Source organism: Gymnodraco acuticeps, unplaced genomic scaffold (assembly GCF_902827175.1).
Source record: "Gymnodraco acuticeps unplaced genomic scaffold, fGymAcu1.1, whole genome shotgun sequence".
Classification (NCBI taxonomy): domain Eukaryota; kingdom Metazoa; phylum Chordata; class Actinopteri; order Perciformes; family Bathydraconidae; genus Gymnodraco; species Gymnodraco acuticeps.
In genome coordinates, this window is record NW_022992081.1 from 2,545,958 (window position 1) to 2,559,601 (window position 13,644).

Genomic DNA, 13,644 nt, shown 5'->3' on the forward strand with positions numbered 1-13,644 from the left:
AGGGCTGTTGGCATGACGACATCCTTCAGCTAGCTTTCCTTCAGACCAGAGGCTTGAGAAAGTGAAGTATGAACTACTTTGCCAAAAAGTCATTGTCCCCAACACTTAACTCCAGGCATCCTGAAGAGTACATGCTACATCGATGTGCGGTGGTTCCCCTTCGATGTGCAGAAGTGTGACCTCAAGTTTGGCTCCTGGACCCACAACGGTTGGCTGCTGGACCTCCAGATGATAGAAGCGGACATCTCCAGCTACATACCCAACGGGGAATGGGATCTAGTGGGTATGAAGAAAAACAGACATTATTGTGTGTTATGTAGCTTTTTCTGCATGTAAACGGTCTGCAAAATCACACACCCTCAAAGTACACCCTGTAGCGAGTAAAACTCTAACACAGAAAATACGTGTCTATGCCAGAACGCCTCGTTGGACATTTTTCTTTTTCCATTTTTTTTTTCCGGGGCAGGTTGACGTCACTAAGTCCAAATGGACCAATTAGTCCAAATGGACCAATCCGCACACACACACACACTCACTCAGCCTGAGCTCCACACACACACACTCACTCACTCAGACCCCACGCAGCAACCAGGAAACTACACCAGTAATCCAGCTCACACTGTCCGCTCCTCGAGCCTCAAAGGGCGGAGCAGCGAGCCCCACAACGTCCCGCCAACACGGCACCCAGACCCCACGCAGCATTCTCATCTGTTTGTCATTACTGGTGTCCTTTTCTGGTTGATAACAAACGCCTTAGTAAAACATAAACACTGATGTTCAGCTGTAACGGTGGTTGACTAACCAGAACAGAGTGGGCGAGCCAACCAATCAGAGCACAGTGGGCTCACAGGGAGGGGGGGACAGGAGCTCCAACAAGGCGTGTAGGACAGAGAGTGAATACACATACTATACAGAGATGCTGTTTGAGACACCAATGTGAGTTTGGAACATTGAACAATGTAAATCTATTCTAGTAGACCTCAACAATGGAATTATGATCAGTAGAAATGGCCATGACATGGGACCTTTAAGAATAAGTGGTTTTAATTTCAAGAGACTTTCAAAGAGACCTTAAAATGCCTTTTGGGGATTCCGTTTCCTGCAGTACGTAATACAGGTTTTTGTGCATGTAGATGTCCTGCAAAGGCAAAAATCACAAAGTTTCCTCCAGAGGGAGTTTCTCTCCCACGCACTCCCCCCTGCCTGCAAAAGACTCCATTGGACTCCAATGTTTAGTTAGGTAACATAGTGGACATCCCTTTGTAACACTTGCGTTTCTATTGGCTAGTGCTCAAACACATCATACCTGATATGCTAGGGAGAGGGCATTTCCGACACATCTCGAAGACGATTGACCAATCTCATCAGAGTTGGCCAGCTAACCAATCAGAGCAGAAAAAGAGGAGCTGCAGCACAGGCAGAATGAGACAAATAAAAACCTTTTTGAAAAGGTAAGCATGTTAAACATGTCACAGTAGAGACACTAAATGCAAATGATTCAACCATTTCAGGAAATGCACTTTTTCCTCTTTGAGGCTGAGAGTTAGATGGGAAGATTAATACCACAATACACATGTTGTAAATATAAAGCTGTTGCCTATAGCATTAAGATTGGAAACAGAAAACAAGCTAGTCAGATTAAACTGAAAACGACAATTTGTGTTTTTAACGGGTTAGGCGCTGTAAGTAAACTTCTAGCAGCTTTTGCTGGTTGTCTAAGAAGTCGGTGCCGTCGTGAAGGAAACCTTACATTTGGGACTTTCTTTGTGTGTTGAACAAATTGAATAAACTATCATAACATGGTAATTGTAGAGCTTGAAGAAGCAGCCGGTAAGCTTGGTTTGGCATAAAGCCTGGAAATAGACAAATAAATTAGTCTGAATAAACTGTGAAAACGACAATATGAGTTTTTTCGATGTGAGCAGCCGTTACTTCTAGCAGCTTTTGTTGGTAGTCAAGGAAGTCGGTGCTTTGTGAAAGAAATATTCTGGCATATAACCCCCCTATAAAAACATGTTGTTTTTCTTTGTTTTGTACAAATTGAAGAAACTATATACAACGTCATGATTTGTGAGCTTTAGAAGTCCTGGTTGGCACATTTCCTTTTGGAGTGGACAGAACCAAGCTAGCTGTTTCTAGGCTTTATGCTAATTTTAGCTGACTCTCTCCTGGCTCAGGCGACATAATAACCGCACATAGAAAGTGGTATCGATCTTCTCACCTAATTCTGCAAGAGAGCAAATAAGCATGTTTACCATAATGGAAATGATTCCTTTAACGTTCCAGCTTCAGAAAACCAGGATTTGTTGGCAGTATAATCTTATAACCTCATTGTTTACCTCCATGTGTCCCTTTGTGTATTAGAGTAAAACACATACATTCTCTTAGTTCCTTATTTTTCCCTTTTGTTTTCTTCTTGTAGAAATGAATGGCTCGCATCATCTCTAACCAAAGTTGGATGTGTTAATCAGAGACAAACTGAATATTTCACATTGATACACACAAAGTGAGTGTACCCAGCTGGCTGAGGGGAATGGAGAGGGGGCACGGTGTGTGAGGTGACAGCTGGCCCAGGGATGGTTCACTTAATTCAGGCACAGCCAGGCGTCAAGCTGGCCAATCACACACACCACACACACACACACACACACACACACACACACACACACACACACACACACACACACACACACACACACACACACACACACACACACACACACACACACACACACACACACACACACACACACACACACACACACACACACACACACACACACACACACACACACACACACACACACACACACACACACACACACACACACCACAACACACACACACACACACACACACACACCACAACCACACACCACACACACACACCACACACACGACACACACACACACACACACACACACACACATCACACATTTTTTTTATTATGCATCTGCATTTATTCAATCCATCAATTATTAGATGGCTAACAAAGGCTATTTCTCTTCAGCGTTCAAGTGACAGTCGTCTAGATGACATGAAATTAATCCGTGCAATTCATGTAAATTGAATTTCTGGAGAAATGAACACTGTTTCCACACAGAAAGACACATAAGACACGGCTAGAATCAAGTCATCTTTGTGACACTACCCCACTATGACAAGTGCATTTTGAATATGTTGCTGATTGCATTGTACCAGGCCTTCATTCAGAATCACTTACATGTAACAAGCTAGAATGCTACATTGCTACACAGCTAATTGTGCTAACAGCTGCTTGAGTACTCAACAGTTATTTGGACTGTGAGCCACAAGTGACTCTCCTTATTTCTCTCACAGACTTACACTTCTCCGAATGTACATCAATTATAAGAAAAATATACTTGAAATAATTGGGCATAAGTAATGCTGACTTTATCACACCTACACACATGAATGCACGTTTCAGGATAAACACCTTAACAAGATGACATTGTGTCTGTGTGATCTGATTGAAAAGGCAGATTAGTTGCATAAGCCAACAAGACAAAGAAGGACAACCGATGAGAATTAGCGATTAATAAATGATCTCTCTGATGAACTTTAAAAACCGTGTCATTTCCAAATCCGAACATAATGGGTTTCTGTTTTTGAGTCTATCTGGCATTGTGGGCAGTGGAATTACAAAGACACTGCTTCTGCTGCAACTATTTTGCAATTGTTTTGTCTCTGGATAACCGTCCACTGTGAGTCCAACACTGTTATATTAGTGCAATGCTAAATCAATAGAGAACTCCTTTAAGTAGAAAAAGGTAAATTGTGTCCCTTATTTCTAATGAAAAATTGCTTTAAGAATTAATATATGAAGACAGGAGAAGCTATTAAACCCAGCAATACTACTTGCAATGTATTTTTGTACATAGCTACGTACATAAAAAACGGATAAAAGAGTGTAATTAAGTTTTGAAGTGGATCTTAATAAAGCTCTTAAAGTGCCCAACGACTACTGCTTGTGCTTAATAGTGATTTTTTATTAACCATATTTACCAAATGTATTATTAATCACAAAGTAAAACCATGTTGGGACTGGAGGATTACAACTTTACATAAAAGATGATATCATGCCTTCATTGTGTTATGTACACTATTCATTTGGGCAGGAGGGCATTTGCTCTTTTTCAATAACAAGCTGCTTTTCACATGGTTACTAAGACAATACATTAGAGCTCAAATTTCATTTAATAAGGTTCTTGATGTGCATTTTAAGTCATCTAATCTAGGTAAGGCGGTAGTTATTATTTTGTATAATATTATTATATGTACAAATATCATATTTGAGTCCTTCTTGTTTAACTAAAGGGGGGTTTTGTTTCATGTAATTGTTTACTTTCTAAGGGCACATCCACGAGGATAATCATTTGGTGGCAGTGAGAATTTGACTTTGAGGAAGGTATATCATCAAATGTATGTATGTATAATAAATGTTTGCTTGTAGTAAAGTGTATTATTACATTGATGAAAGGCACATGGACAGTGGGAAGTAGAGCATTTATTATACAAATGTCTATGAAATTCACTTTTTTCATTTTGTACATGGACTAAAACAAGTGAATTTATGACCAAAAATGTACACTATGAATCATATTGACAGTTTCCAATAAAAAAAGGTGCTCAATCATAATGTCTCATTTCACAAGGTCTCCTAAAAATGTATCAGCCAAACCGAACTGAGACCATGAGCTTTATTTATATTTCTGTGTGTTTAACATCTAGTTCACATCTTCCCACCTCTTCATTTCCCCCCAGGTGTGCCGGCAAAGCGCAACGAGCTGTACTATGACTGCTGTAAGGAGCCCTACCCCGATGTGACGTTCAACAGTCACTATGCGCCGCAGGACACTTTACTAACTGCCTCAACCTGCTCATCCCTGCATGCTGATCTCAGGTCTGGCCCTGCTGGTCTTCCTGCTCCCCCCGCTGAACTCTGGAGAAAAAATCTCACTCGGTATGTGGCAGGACACACACACACACACACACACGAGTACAATCCCTGCTCACTAACACCATAATGAATATTGTCATATTTGTACGACCATTTTCCCTTTTTACAAATGTTTGATCATTAATGATAAAGTGAAATAATCTATGATAATTTGACTATTTTGTGACGCAGACAAAGGCGGTAGATTTAAGTCTTTGCTCTTTAATGTGATCTGTAAATAGATACCGCCTGTAATCCCTTCTTATGGGACTTATTCTTAGCCAATCATGAGCGAGGCAGGCCATGATCATGTCCCATGAGCATGGCTGTCTTTAAGTAAGCTTGTTTCGAAAAACATATTTATGCCAATTTGTTCTGGCTGAAATAAATCGACAACATTTTCTTCTTAAAAATATAATTATCATTAGCCTCTGTTATGATAGTTTAATATTTCCAAGCCAGCAATTCTAGCTTAATTTAGATTTCACTTGTTAGCAGATGAATACAAGTTTTACTTTAAACACAGCGAAGATAATGACGTAGACCTGAACCTTTCAGCTTGTTTCACCATGCCATTCAGAGACAGGCTCAGAGTCAATAACGGCAAGTAACCCCGGGTGGGTAGAAAGAGAGTGAATATTCCAAAATAAATCCACAGCTTTTGACTCAAAGATCATCTTTGTGATGAAAAGATCTATCCTCTGTGCTTCTGCTCCACTGTCTCTGCAGGCATCACCGTGCTGCTGTCTCTAACAGTGTTCATGTTACTGGTAGCAGAGATCATGCCTGCCACGTCAGACTCTGTTCCTCTGATCGGTAAGACACCTCTATGCTAACTATTGCTCGCTTTGAGGATTTTTCTGAATTTGAAAGTGATGCAAAAGAAAGAAATAATCAGGATGAGTCAGAAAAAGAAACGGGTTAATGTGCTTAACAGATAGCTATTTGTGGCAGACATGTACTCATTATGGTATGAAATGTACATTAAAGGAATAGTATGAAAATACACATTTTCTTTCATGGTGTTGGGTGATATCATGTCTGTATGGTAAAACTGAATCCAGAGCCATAAGCCTGTTAGCGTATCTTACACAAAGACTGGGAATTGATACACGCTGGCTCTTTCAGAAGCTGATACAAATAATGATCTTGTTAACAGTGAGGCCTCTCCTTTGTTAGCTCTTTTAGACATTACAAGGCTACCTGTTTCTGTCTTTATGCTAAGCTATCTCCTGGCTCCAGCTTCCTATTGATTTTTTCTGTGAATGTGTGTTGCGACAGAGCACATTTTTGCCTCGGTTTTCCTGCTGTCCAGGTTTGTGCAGGCTCCCGAGTATTTGTGTTGGGTAATCTATGGTAGGGCTAACCCATACAGTGGTGGGGCTCAAGTCAGTATTTGCAATGTAATTACATACACGCTATATCGCCCCCTTGACAGTGAAACGCCACGCGTGAGGTTTAGATTATTTCCCTGTCTCAATCCAAATTGAACTGTATGAAATAAAAAGGCACATTTGTCTTGTAGTAAATAAAAAGGGCGACCTGGAGCCAATCCTGCTATTTTTCCACAGGTGAAAGAGTTGACGTGCTGAAAACCCAACCCCTGCACACATTCTGGTACTCTCTTGAGAAGAAAAAGAAATAAATCTATTACTACACATTTAAAAAATGTGTTACTTTGTTCTGAAAGCTGAACCTGCTGCTCCTCACAGAGAGAAGAGGGAAGAGGCTGTGAATTACTTTACATTGTGGATAAGGGTGGATAGCCCCCATTGTTCTGTGTGTCAAAATGAAAGACAGCCCACACACCTACCAATCATCAAACCGTGGGGTCTTATTTCATTACGTATCGATGTATATAGAGATGTACTACAGCAAAAGTATTCTCCGTCGGGACTTCCTGCAACAACACCTCGCCGTTATCTTGATTCTGATTGGCCAGAAGACATTATCAAAGATGTTCTATTGAGAAGATGATCACTACGTGACAACAGTTTTCAAAACCGTTTCTAGTCTTCGGTATTCTTGTTTTGGCGTGAGAATAGTTTGGGCAGCGTGAGAGCGTGAGATTGACACGCCAGATGCGTGAGAGTTGGCGACCCTGCACAGTGTAAGTTAGCTAGAATCAAATGCAAACTGTATATGTGTGTGTGTTTATGATTTGTTGTGTTCAACCAACCAGATACTCAAGATATTTATTTTGTGCAGCAATAATGCAAATACCTTGAATTCGCTTGAAGTATAAGTATGTAGGATTTAGTGCCATCTAGTGGTACGTTCATAGATTGCAACAAACTGAGAACCCCTCCACTCACCTCTCCCTTTCCAAATGTGACGTAGAACCTACGGGTCTTCAGGTATTAATGAAACGTGAAAGGTATTCACAAGAGCCAGCATTAGCTTTTTCCCCTTCCGGGGTACTCTATACACATGGCGTATTTATTTTTCGCACCTGAATCTGACATTCATCAGGGAGCAGTGGGCACATGCTAGAAAGGCTACAGAGTGTTGCAGTGTGGAGACTTTTACTCATTAACTATTGATCCGGTGTAAAAAACCAGCTGAATGACTTACTGCCTCGATACTCACACCTCACATCCACCGCAGGGCAGCCTGTAGCAGCTGGACGTGGCAGGTTGTGAAGATAAATCTCAGAGTCGAGGACCAACCAAGCTGCATTGTAAAAGGCCACACTGATACAGATCATAAGAGACAAGGAAGCCGGCCTTGGGATGGGAGGAGAGGCTGCACACAGAGATGCTGCTCGGCATCATTTGGCAGCTCAGTGATGCAGAACCCCCTTAACAAACCCACCTTTCATTGGAAGAGACGCACTAACATAAAGCAGGTGCTGCAGAACTGATTGATGGAAGAAAATAAAATACTCATCAACATTCACCCTGACTTTTTTTCAATCTGCAATTATACCTTGATGTGAACATATTTACTAAAGTATTTCATTGGTCGGCTTTTCTGACGTCAAAGCTGCATCAACATGACAAATTACTTGTTTCAAGACAGAAATATTTTCGCGTGTGTGTGTGTGTGTGTGTGTGTGTGTGAGTGTGTGTGTGTGTGTGTGTGTGTGGTGTGTGTGTGGGGAAGTACACTTACCTACGCTCTTGTGTTATGCATTTTCATGTTTCTGGGGCAGCAAATGCCAATGGGTTAGTACATTAGGAAGTACATTTTAGTCAGCCTCCCACACATTTCTGGGGTGGGATGACCAGGGTAACTTGACCCCTACTAACCAAACAACTTCACAGCTGTCCTGCCAAAACACTACGTTTACCTATCATGTTACTTGAACTTCATTCAGAATGTAATGGTCTCTATTCCAAATGGAAATTGCTGTGCCAAACATGTCTGCTCTTCTCCTCTCAGCTCAGTACTTTGCTTGCACCATGATGATTGTGGGCTTGTCTGTGATGATGACAGTCCTGGTACTACAGTTCCACCACCATGACCCCCATGGAGGGAAGATGCCTAAATTGGTAGGTTTAAAGTACTTTTTAAACTCGATAATTAATCATGCCAATTGCGATTTGTAATTACCACACAAGTTATTCATATTGGTGCATTTAACTACTCATAGGCGATGGCTCCTATTTGTTAGAGTAGTAGAGTGACATGTCATTCAAAAGTTGACAAAGATTGTGTGAACACAAAAGCTTGACTAACATGTGTTTTTAACCACATTTTTACCCTTGATACTGTATGAAAATATTTACTAAAGTATTTAATTGGTCAGCTTTTCTGGGAGGTTGGTGACGTCAAAGCTGCATCACATCTTAGTAACTTTTTATGTAACACAAATGCTTCTGTCATCAAACAAGCGAGAGCAATGTGTAAACACAGCTGACTGCAGTTATTTTATGATAAAAGTCATTTTATTTTTAAGCTTTGGTTTGATTTTAAAGTTGACAAATGTCTTAAGCAAATGAAGGGAACCCCCAACGTATGAACACAAATCATAAAAATCCTAAATAATTAGCTTTTCAATTTCAATCATACCTTTATTAAATATGAATGCACACTATGGGAGTTACACCTCATAATTGTTCTGTATGCCAGTGAAACATTGTGCATCACTAAAACCTTAACAAATATAGAGCTGGCAGAAGTAAGATTGGGGGTATCAGATTTTTTCAGGGTCACTGTCTCGCCATTTTTTATTCTCATACGAATAGAACTTACATATTTTGGTGTATGACTCTCCATTCTCTCCTCTGTCTTCCATCTATCTGTCTTATGTCCTCTTCTCATCTAGGTGCGAATTGTCTTACTCAACTGGTGCGCTTGGTTTCTCCGCATGAAGAAACCTGGAGAGGAAAGAAAAACAGCTGTGAGCTTAAGTAACCCCACAAACTTCAAGTACTCCCAGCCTCCTCCTGCTCCTCCTCACCATACCAGCACCAACAGCATTCCGATGAGCACCATACCAGGGCAAGCGCCCACCCAGTCAACCACGACCAACGGGAACATGAACCTGTACTTTGGCTACAACCACACCATGGGTACAGAAAACCCCACCTTCCCACCAAGCACAGATTCAGGCATGGTGCTGTGCGGCGGCCATCCTAACGGCTCCTCCCTTCAAGAAACCCACTCAGAACTGTTGCAGACTTTACAGCCAGAGCAGGTACCGCAGATTTCCCGGATCCTCGACGAGGTGCAGTACATAGCCAGGAGGTTCCGAGAGCAGGACGAGGGACTGGCGGTTTGCAGCGAGTGGAAGTTTGCAGCGGCGGTGGTGGATCGGATGTGCTTGGTGGCTTTCTCTCTCTTCTCCATCATCTGCACCTTCACCATCCTCATGTCGGCTCCCAATTTCATAGAAGCAGTGTCCAAGGACTTTGCATAAGAGCCCTCTCGTCCCTCGGAAAAACAGAGGCAAAGATAAAACTTAAAATCCTGACACAATTAAAACGGTAGCCTCCCTGCTACAAATACATGAAGCCACACACGTTTCAGTTATTTTAAAAGTCCCTCCATCTTCAAATGTTTGTAGTTGTTTGGAGATAGTGTGATTTTTACTTTTCAAGGTGGCTCTTTCCTTCCTAGCAGTATGCATCGGAGGAGGTTGAGGCTACCTGCAGTGGTTAATGATCTAGAAACTCACACTAATGCACTTTTCAAATATTTTCCTGCTCTACCACATCATGTACCTGCCACCACCTGGGTCTCATGTCTCATCAGAGTATAGTATACCTCTTCCCTTCGCTGGAAGCGCTTCTCATCTACAAATGTCTTAATGTGTTCAGGTGTTACTGCAGTACAGTCCATAAAGTTCAAAGTACAGTTTTAGGAATCATTTTTAAGGCCTGTTTTCTAGCAATTATTTGACATTTTGTAGATAAATGTTGGTGAATTTACTGAGAGCTCCAAGTATTAACCCATGGCACTGTACATCTCACTTGTCTTTTAACTTTTTAACTAGAGCTGCAACTCATCCTATTTTACTTTGTTATTCATTTGTAATAACTGTCTTGATTATTTGATCATTCCTATTGTATATAGAATGTCAGAGAATATTGAGACTATAATTCCCAAGATTCCATGAAGATTTATCCAATCAACAGTTCAAAGATAATAAATATACTATCTTATATGTAAAACACTATTTCTCACATTTGAAGAGCTGAACAAAGAAAAGGTTTTGCTTGAAAAATCACTAAAATAATCTATAAATATTTAAAATGGTTGATTAACATACTTGAGTTGGGAGGTCATTTCAGCTCAAATGAAAACATCTCCATCTTTTTTTTTATATGTGAGTATCGGATTATTTCTTATGTTCCTCTTTCTTGCCTTTCATTATTCCCTTGCACTTTATTTTTTCCACCAATGTTCTATTTTAATTGTTTTGATTGCATAGCATACAGTCAGGTTCTATATCCCTAAATGTGAATAGATGGCTTTACCATTGCCAGTGAAAAACCAGATCAAAGACATGAACAGTTTTGCTCTCTGTTTTTTAAAGTAATTTCAAAAGGGATCAACAGCTCTCCTTTCCTCCATCCCTTGTGCTAAAACATGATATAAAGATATTTAGTCTATTTGTAAATCACTGACAAATATCACAACGTATTTTTATTTTGAGTGTAATTCAATGTTTGTCTTACTAACTTGTCATCCAACGTGTGTGCTTGCACAAAGCATTGATGTGTTTGGAGAAAAACCTCAGAATGAAGAAAGAAAATCAACTCAAGTCCTGTTTTAAAGACAATATTAGCTCTTTTGGGGGATTTTTCTAAACAAGTCTATGGGAAATCACCCCAGGACAGATGCATTTGGTACTAATCCTTTGTAGTGCTGAGTGATTTGTGTTTTTATTACTCTAATACTCAGCGAGGGCAAACACTTTCTTCTCTAATCTCTAGCAACAACATGCTACAAGGATTACTGCGTGACCTTATGTAACAGATTTGTGTTAAACCTTCTCACCACCCGACTTTAACGCGCGCAACTGAACTAACGGAACACTCCAAAATAGCACTTGGCCATTTAAAGTGGAAGGATGGAAGAACTAAAACAACCAAATATTGTTCTTTTGCTGAAATAGTAACTGAAATGGATTTCATGCTGTTACAGTTGGTCAATGGGCCAAGTGGAGACAAATAGTCGCTACCATTGACTCTGGAAAGCATTTAAATGCCATTTCCACTTATGGACACACAGGAAAAGGTGAAGCCAATCTTGTCTGAAATGTACAAGCAGTAGGTTTGATTTTCATGTTCCTTCATCTTTGATCAAGTGTTGCAGATTCAATCATGATTTAATCATCTTTAATTCACTTTTTATGTCTAGAAAGGAATTTGACATTTATTTGGTTAAAACATTTACAATGTGTCAGTTTTTTGAATAAAGTGTATTGGTATTAGAGTTGCATATTCGTAATATCAAAGGGATAGCTCACGAGAAGAAGATATAAACTGCTCTGGTGGCATGGATCTTCTAATCTTTCTCTCGTTGGTCACGGTTTCCACTCTTTGTGCTAAGCTAAGCAGCTACTGGCTTTATATTTACTCTCACCAATTAACATGTTATATCTCTTTAATTTAATACATACAGAAAAACAAGTGTTCAAACATAAACATAGTGATAATAATGTTTCCTGTTGTTTCCAGTCGATATATATAATTATCTGCTTGCATAGCCATGTCTAAAAAAAGAAAAAATGAAATAGGGCTGTCACGATAATTTATATTTCCACCTTGTGACTATAGTGGCCCAACGATTTTACAAACACTTGTGAAATCTAAAGGCAATTTGATAGAAAAAAACTCTGTTGCCAGTCTTTATGCTAAGCTAAGCTAATCGGCAGCAGACCATAGCCTGATATATTTGGGACGGACATGTCAAGTGTGGTATCAATCTTCTTGTTTAACTCTTGTCTAGAAAGTGAGTAAGAGTATTTTCCAAAAAGTTGTATTATTCCTCTAATGTTAGTATATTTTTCATTGGACATTGTGTAGATTGTAAGATTCTGGGGTTACTGCAGGTGAACACTAAAGGCTGAGCACTGACGATGTGGGAGAACAGTTTAATTGTTTTGTTGAAGAAGGAACTCATGTTGGTTTGTTATTTTTGCTTGTCAAAGTTCATGTGCACAGAAGTGGGAAAATGGGGTCTTCGTAAGTAGCCTTAATAGATCGATGAATATGCAAAATCTCGATCTCTGATTTATCTGGGAGAGTACACAGTGGAGTGACTCACATGAGACGTGGAATTAGAAGTGTCTTCTAGAAACATGCGAGTTGGACTGATTTATGTAGATACTTTGTGAGATAACCTGACCTATCTTTACTGTTAGTTACTCACGTTGATGTCTATTCAATATACATTGTTCATGTGAGAAGCATTTACCGTATGGCACTGAAAGTGTTGGATGGAAATGTGCAAATATGACTGTACTGAGAATGATAAAAGATATGTCGATCTTCTGGATAAAAGACATGTCACAGCTATGTTAAATTGACTCAAATTGCATCGTGCAAAGGAGAAACTGTCGAATGATATTGAAAAAAAACTGTAAATGAGAGTTTGACTGTTTGCCACGCTATCACATGCTTCTTTTGCTTCTTCTTAAATCACCAGTGTTGTATTTTAGTCAACTTGAGTGTCTTTTTATTTGTGGTCTGTGCCTCTCTGCTCAATATGATTCATTCTCGTTTAAAGGATGTCCATAAACGCTCACTGTACATGACAAATAAAGAAGAAATGTGATAATTACTGGCATTTGAGTGGCTGACATGCACCAATTCACTAAATATTACATTTTAAAAGTGCTTTCACCCACCAACGTTGTCGGAACATATCGTTCCTTTCTTGGAGTGGCTGGGTTATGACAGGGTTGCTCATGTCGATCTGACTGGACTAGACAGTGGTAACGTCAGCTTTATATCTCATGTGCCTGGTAATAACAGCACGTTTTATTCTTAGCATACAATGAAAAGTGACATTTTACACAAAAAACAATAGAACAGGAATGTTGATTTTTCCACTGTAAACGTTTCAGATCTGAATGAATCTAAAAGCCACAAAGATAGCTAATAAGCATGATTCCCAAATGTCAAACTATTTAACCACTACATTTTAAATAACAGTGTGCCAACAGCTGAGCCTATTATCTACTTGATCAGTTTTTTTAATGCTTTTTATTTTTTATTGACAAGCTGTC

At 39.8% G+C, this 13,644-nt stretch overlaps 1 pseudogene; it reads left to right on the forward strand.

The window, feature by feature from the left end:
• LOC117537314 overlaps positions 1 to 11,413 on the forward strand; it is a 60,385-nt pseudogene extending 48,972 nt beyond the window's left edge.
• Positions 11,414 to 13,644: the final 2,231 nt, after the last annotated feature.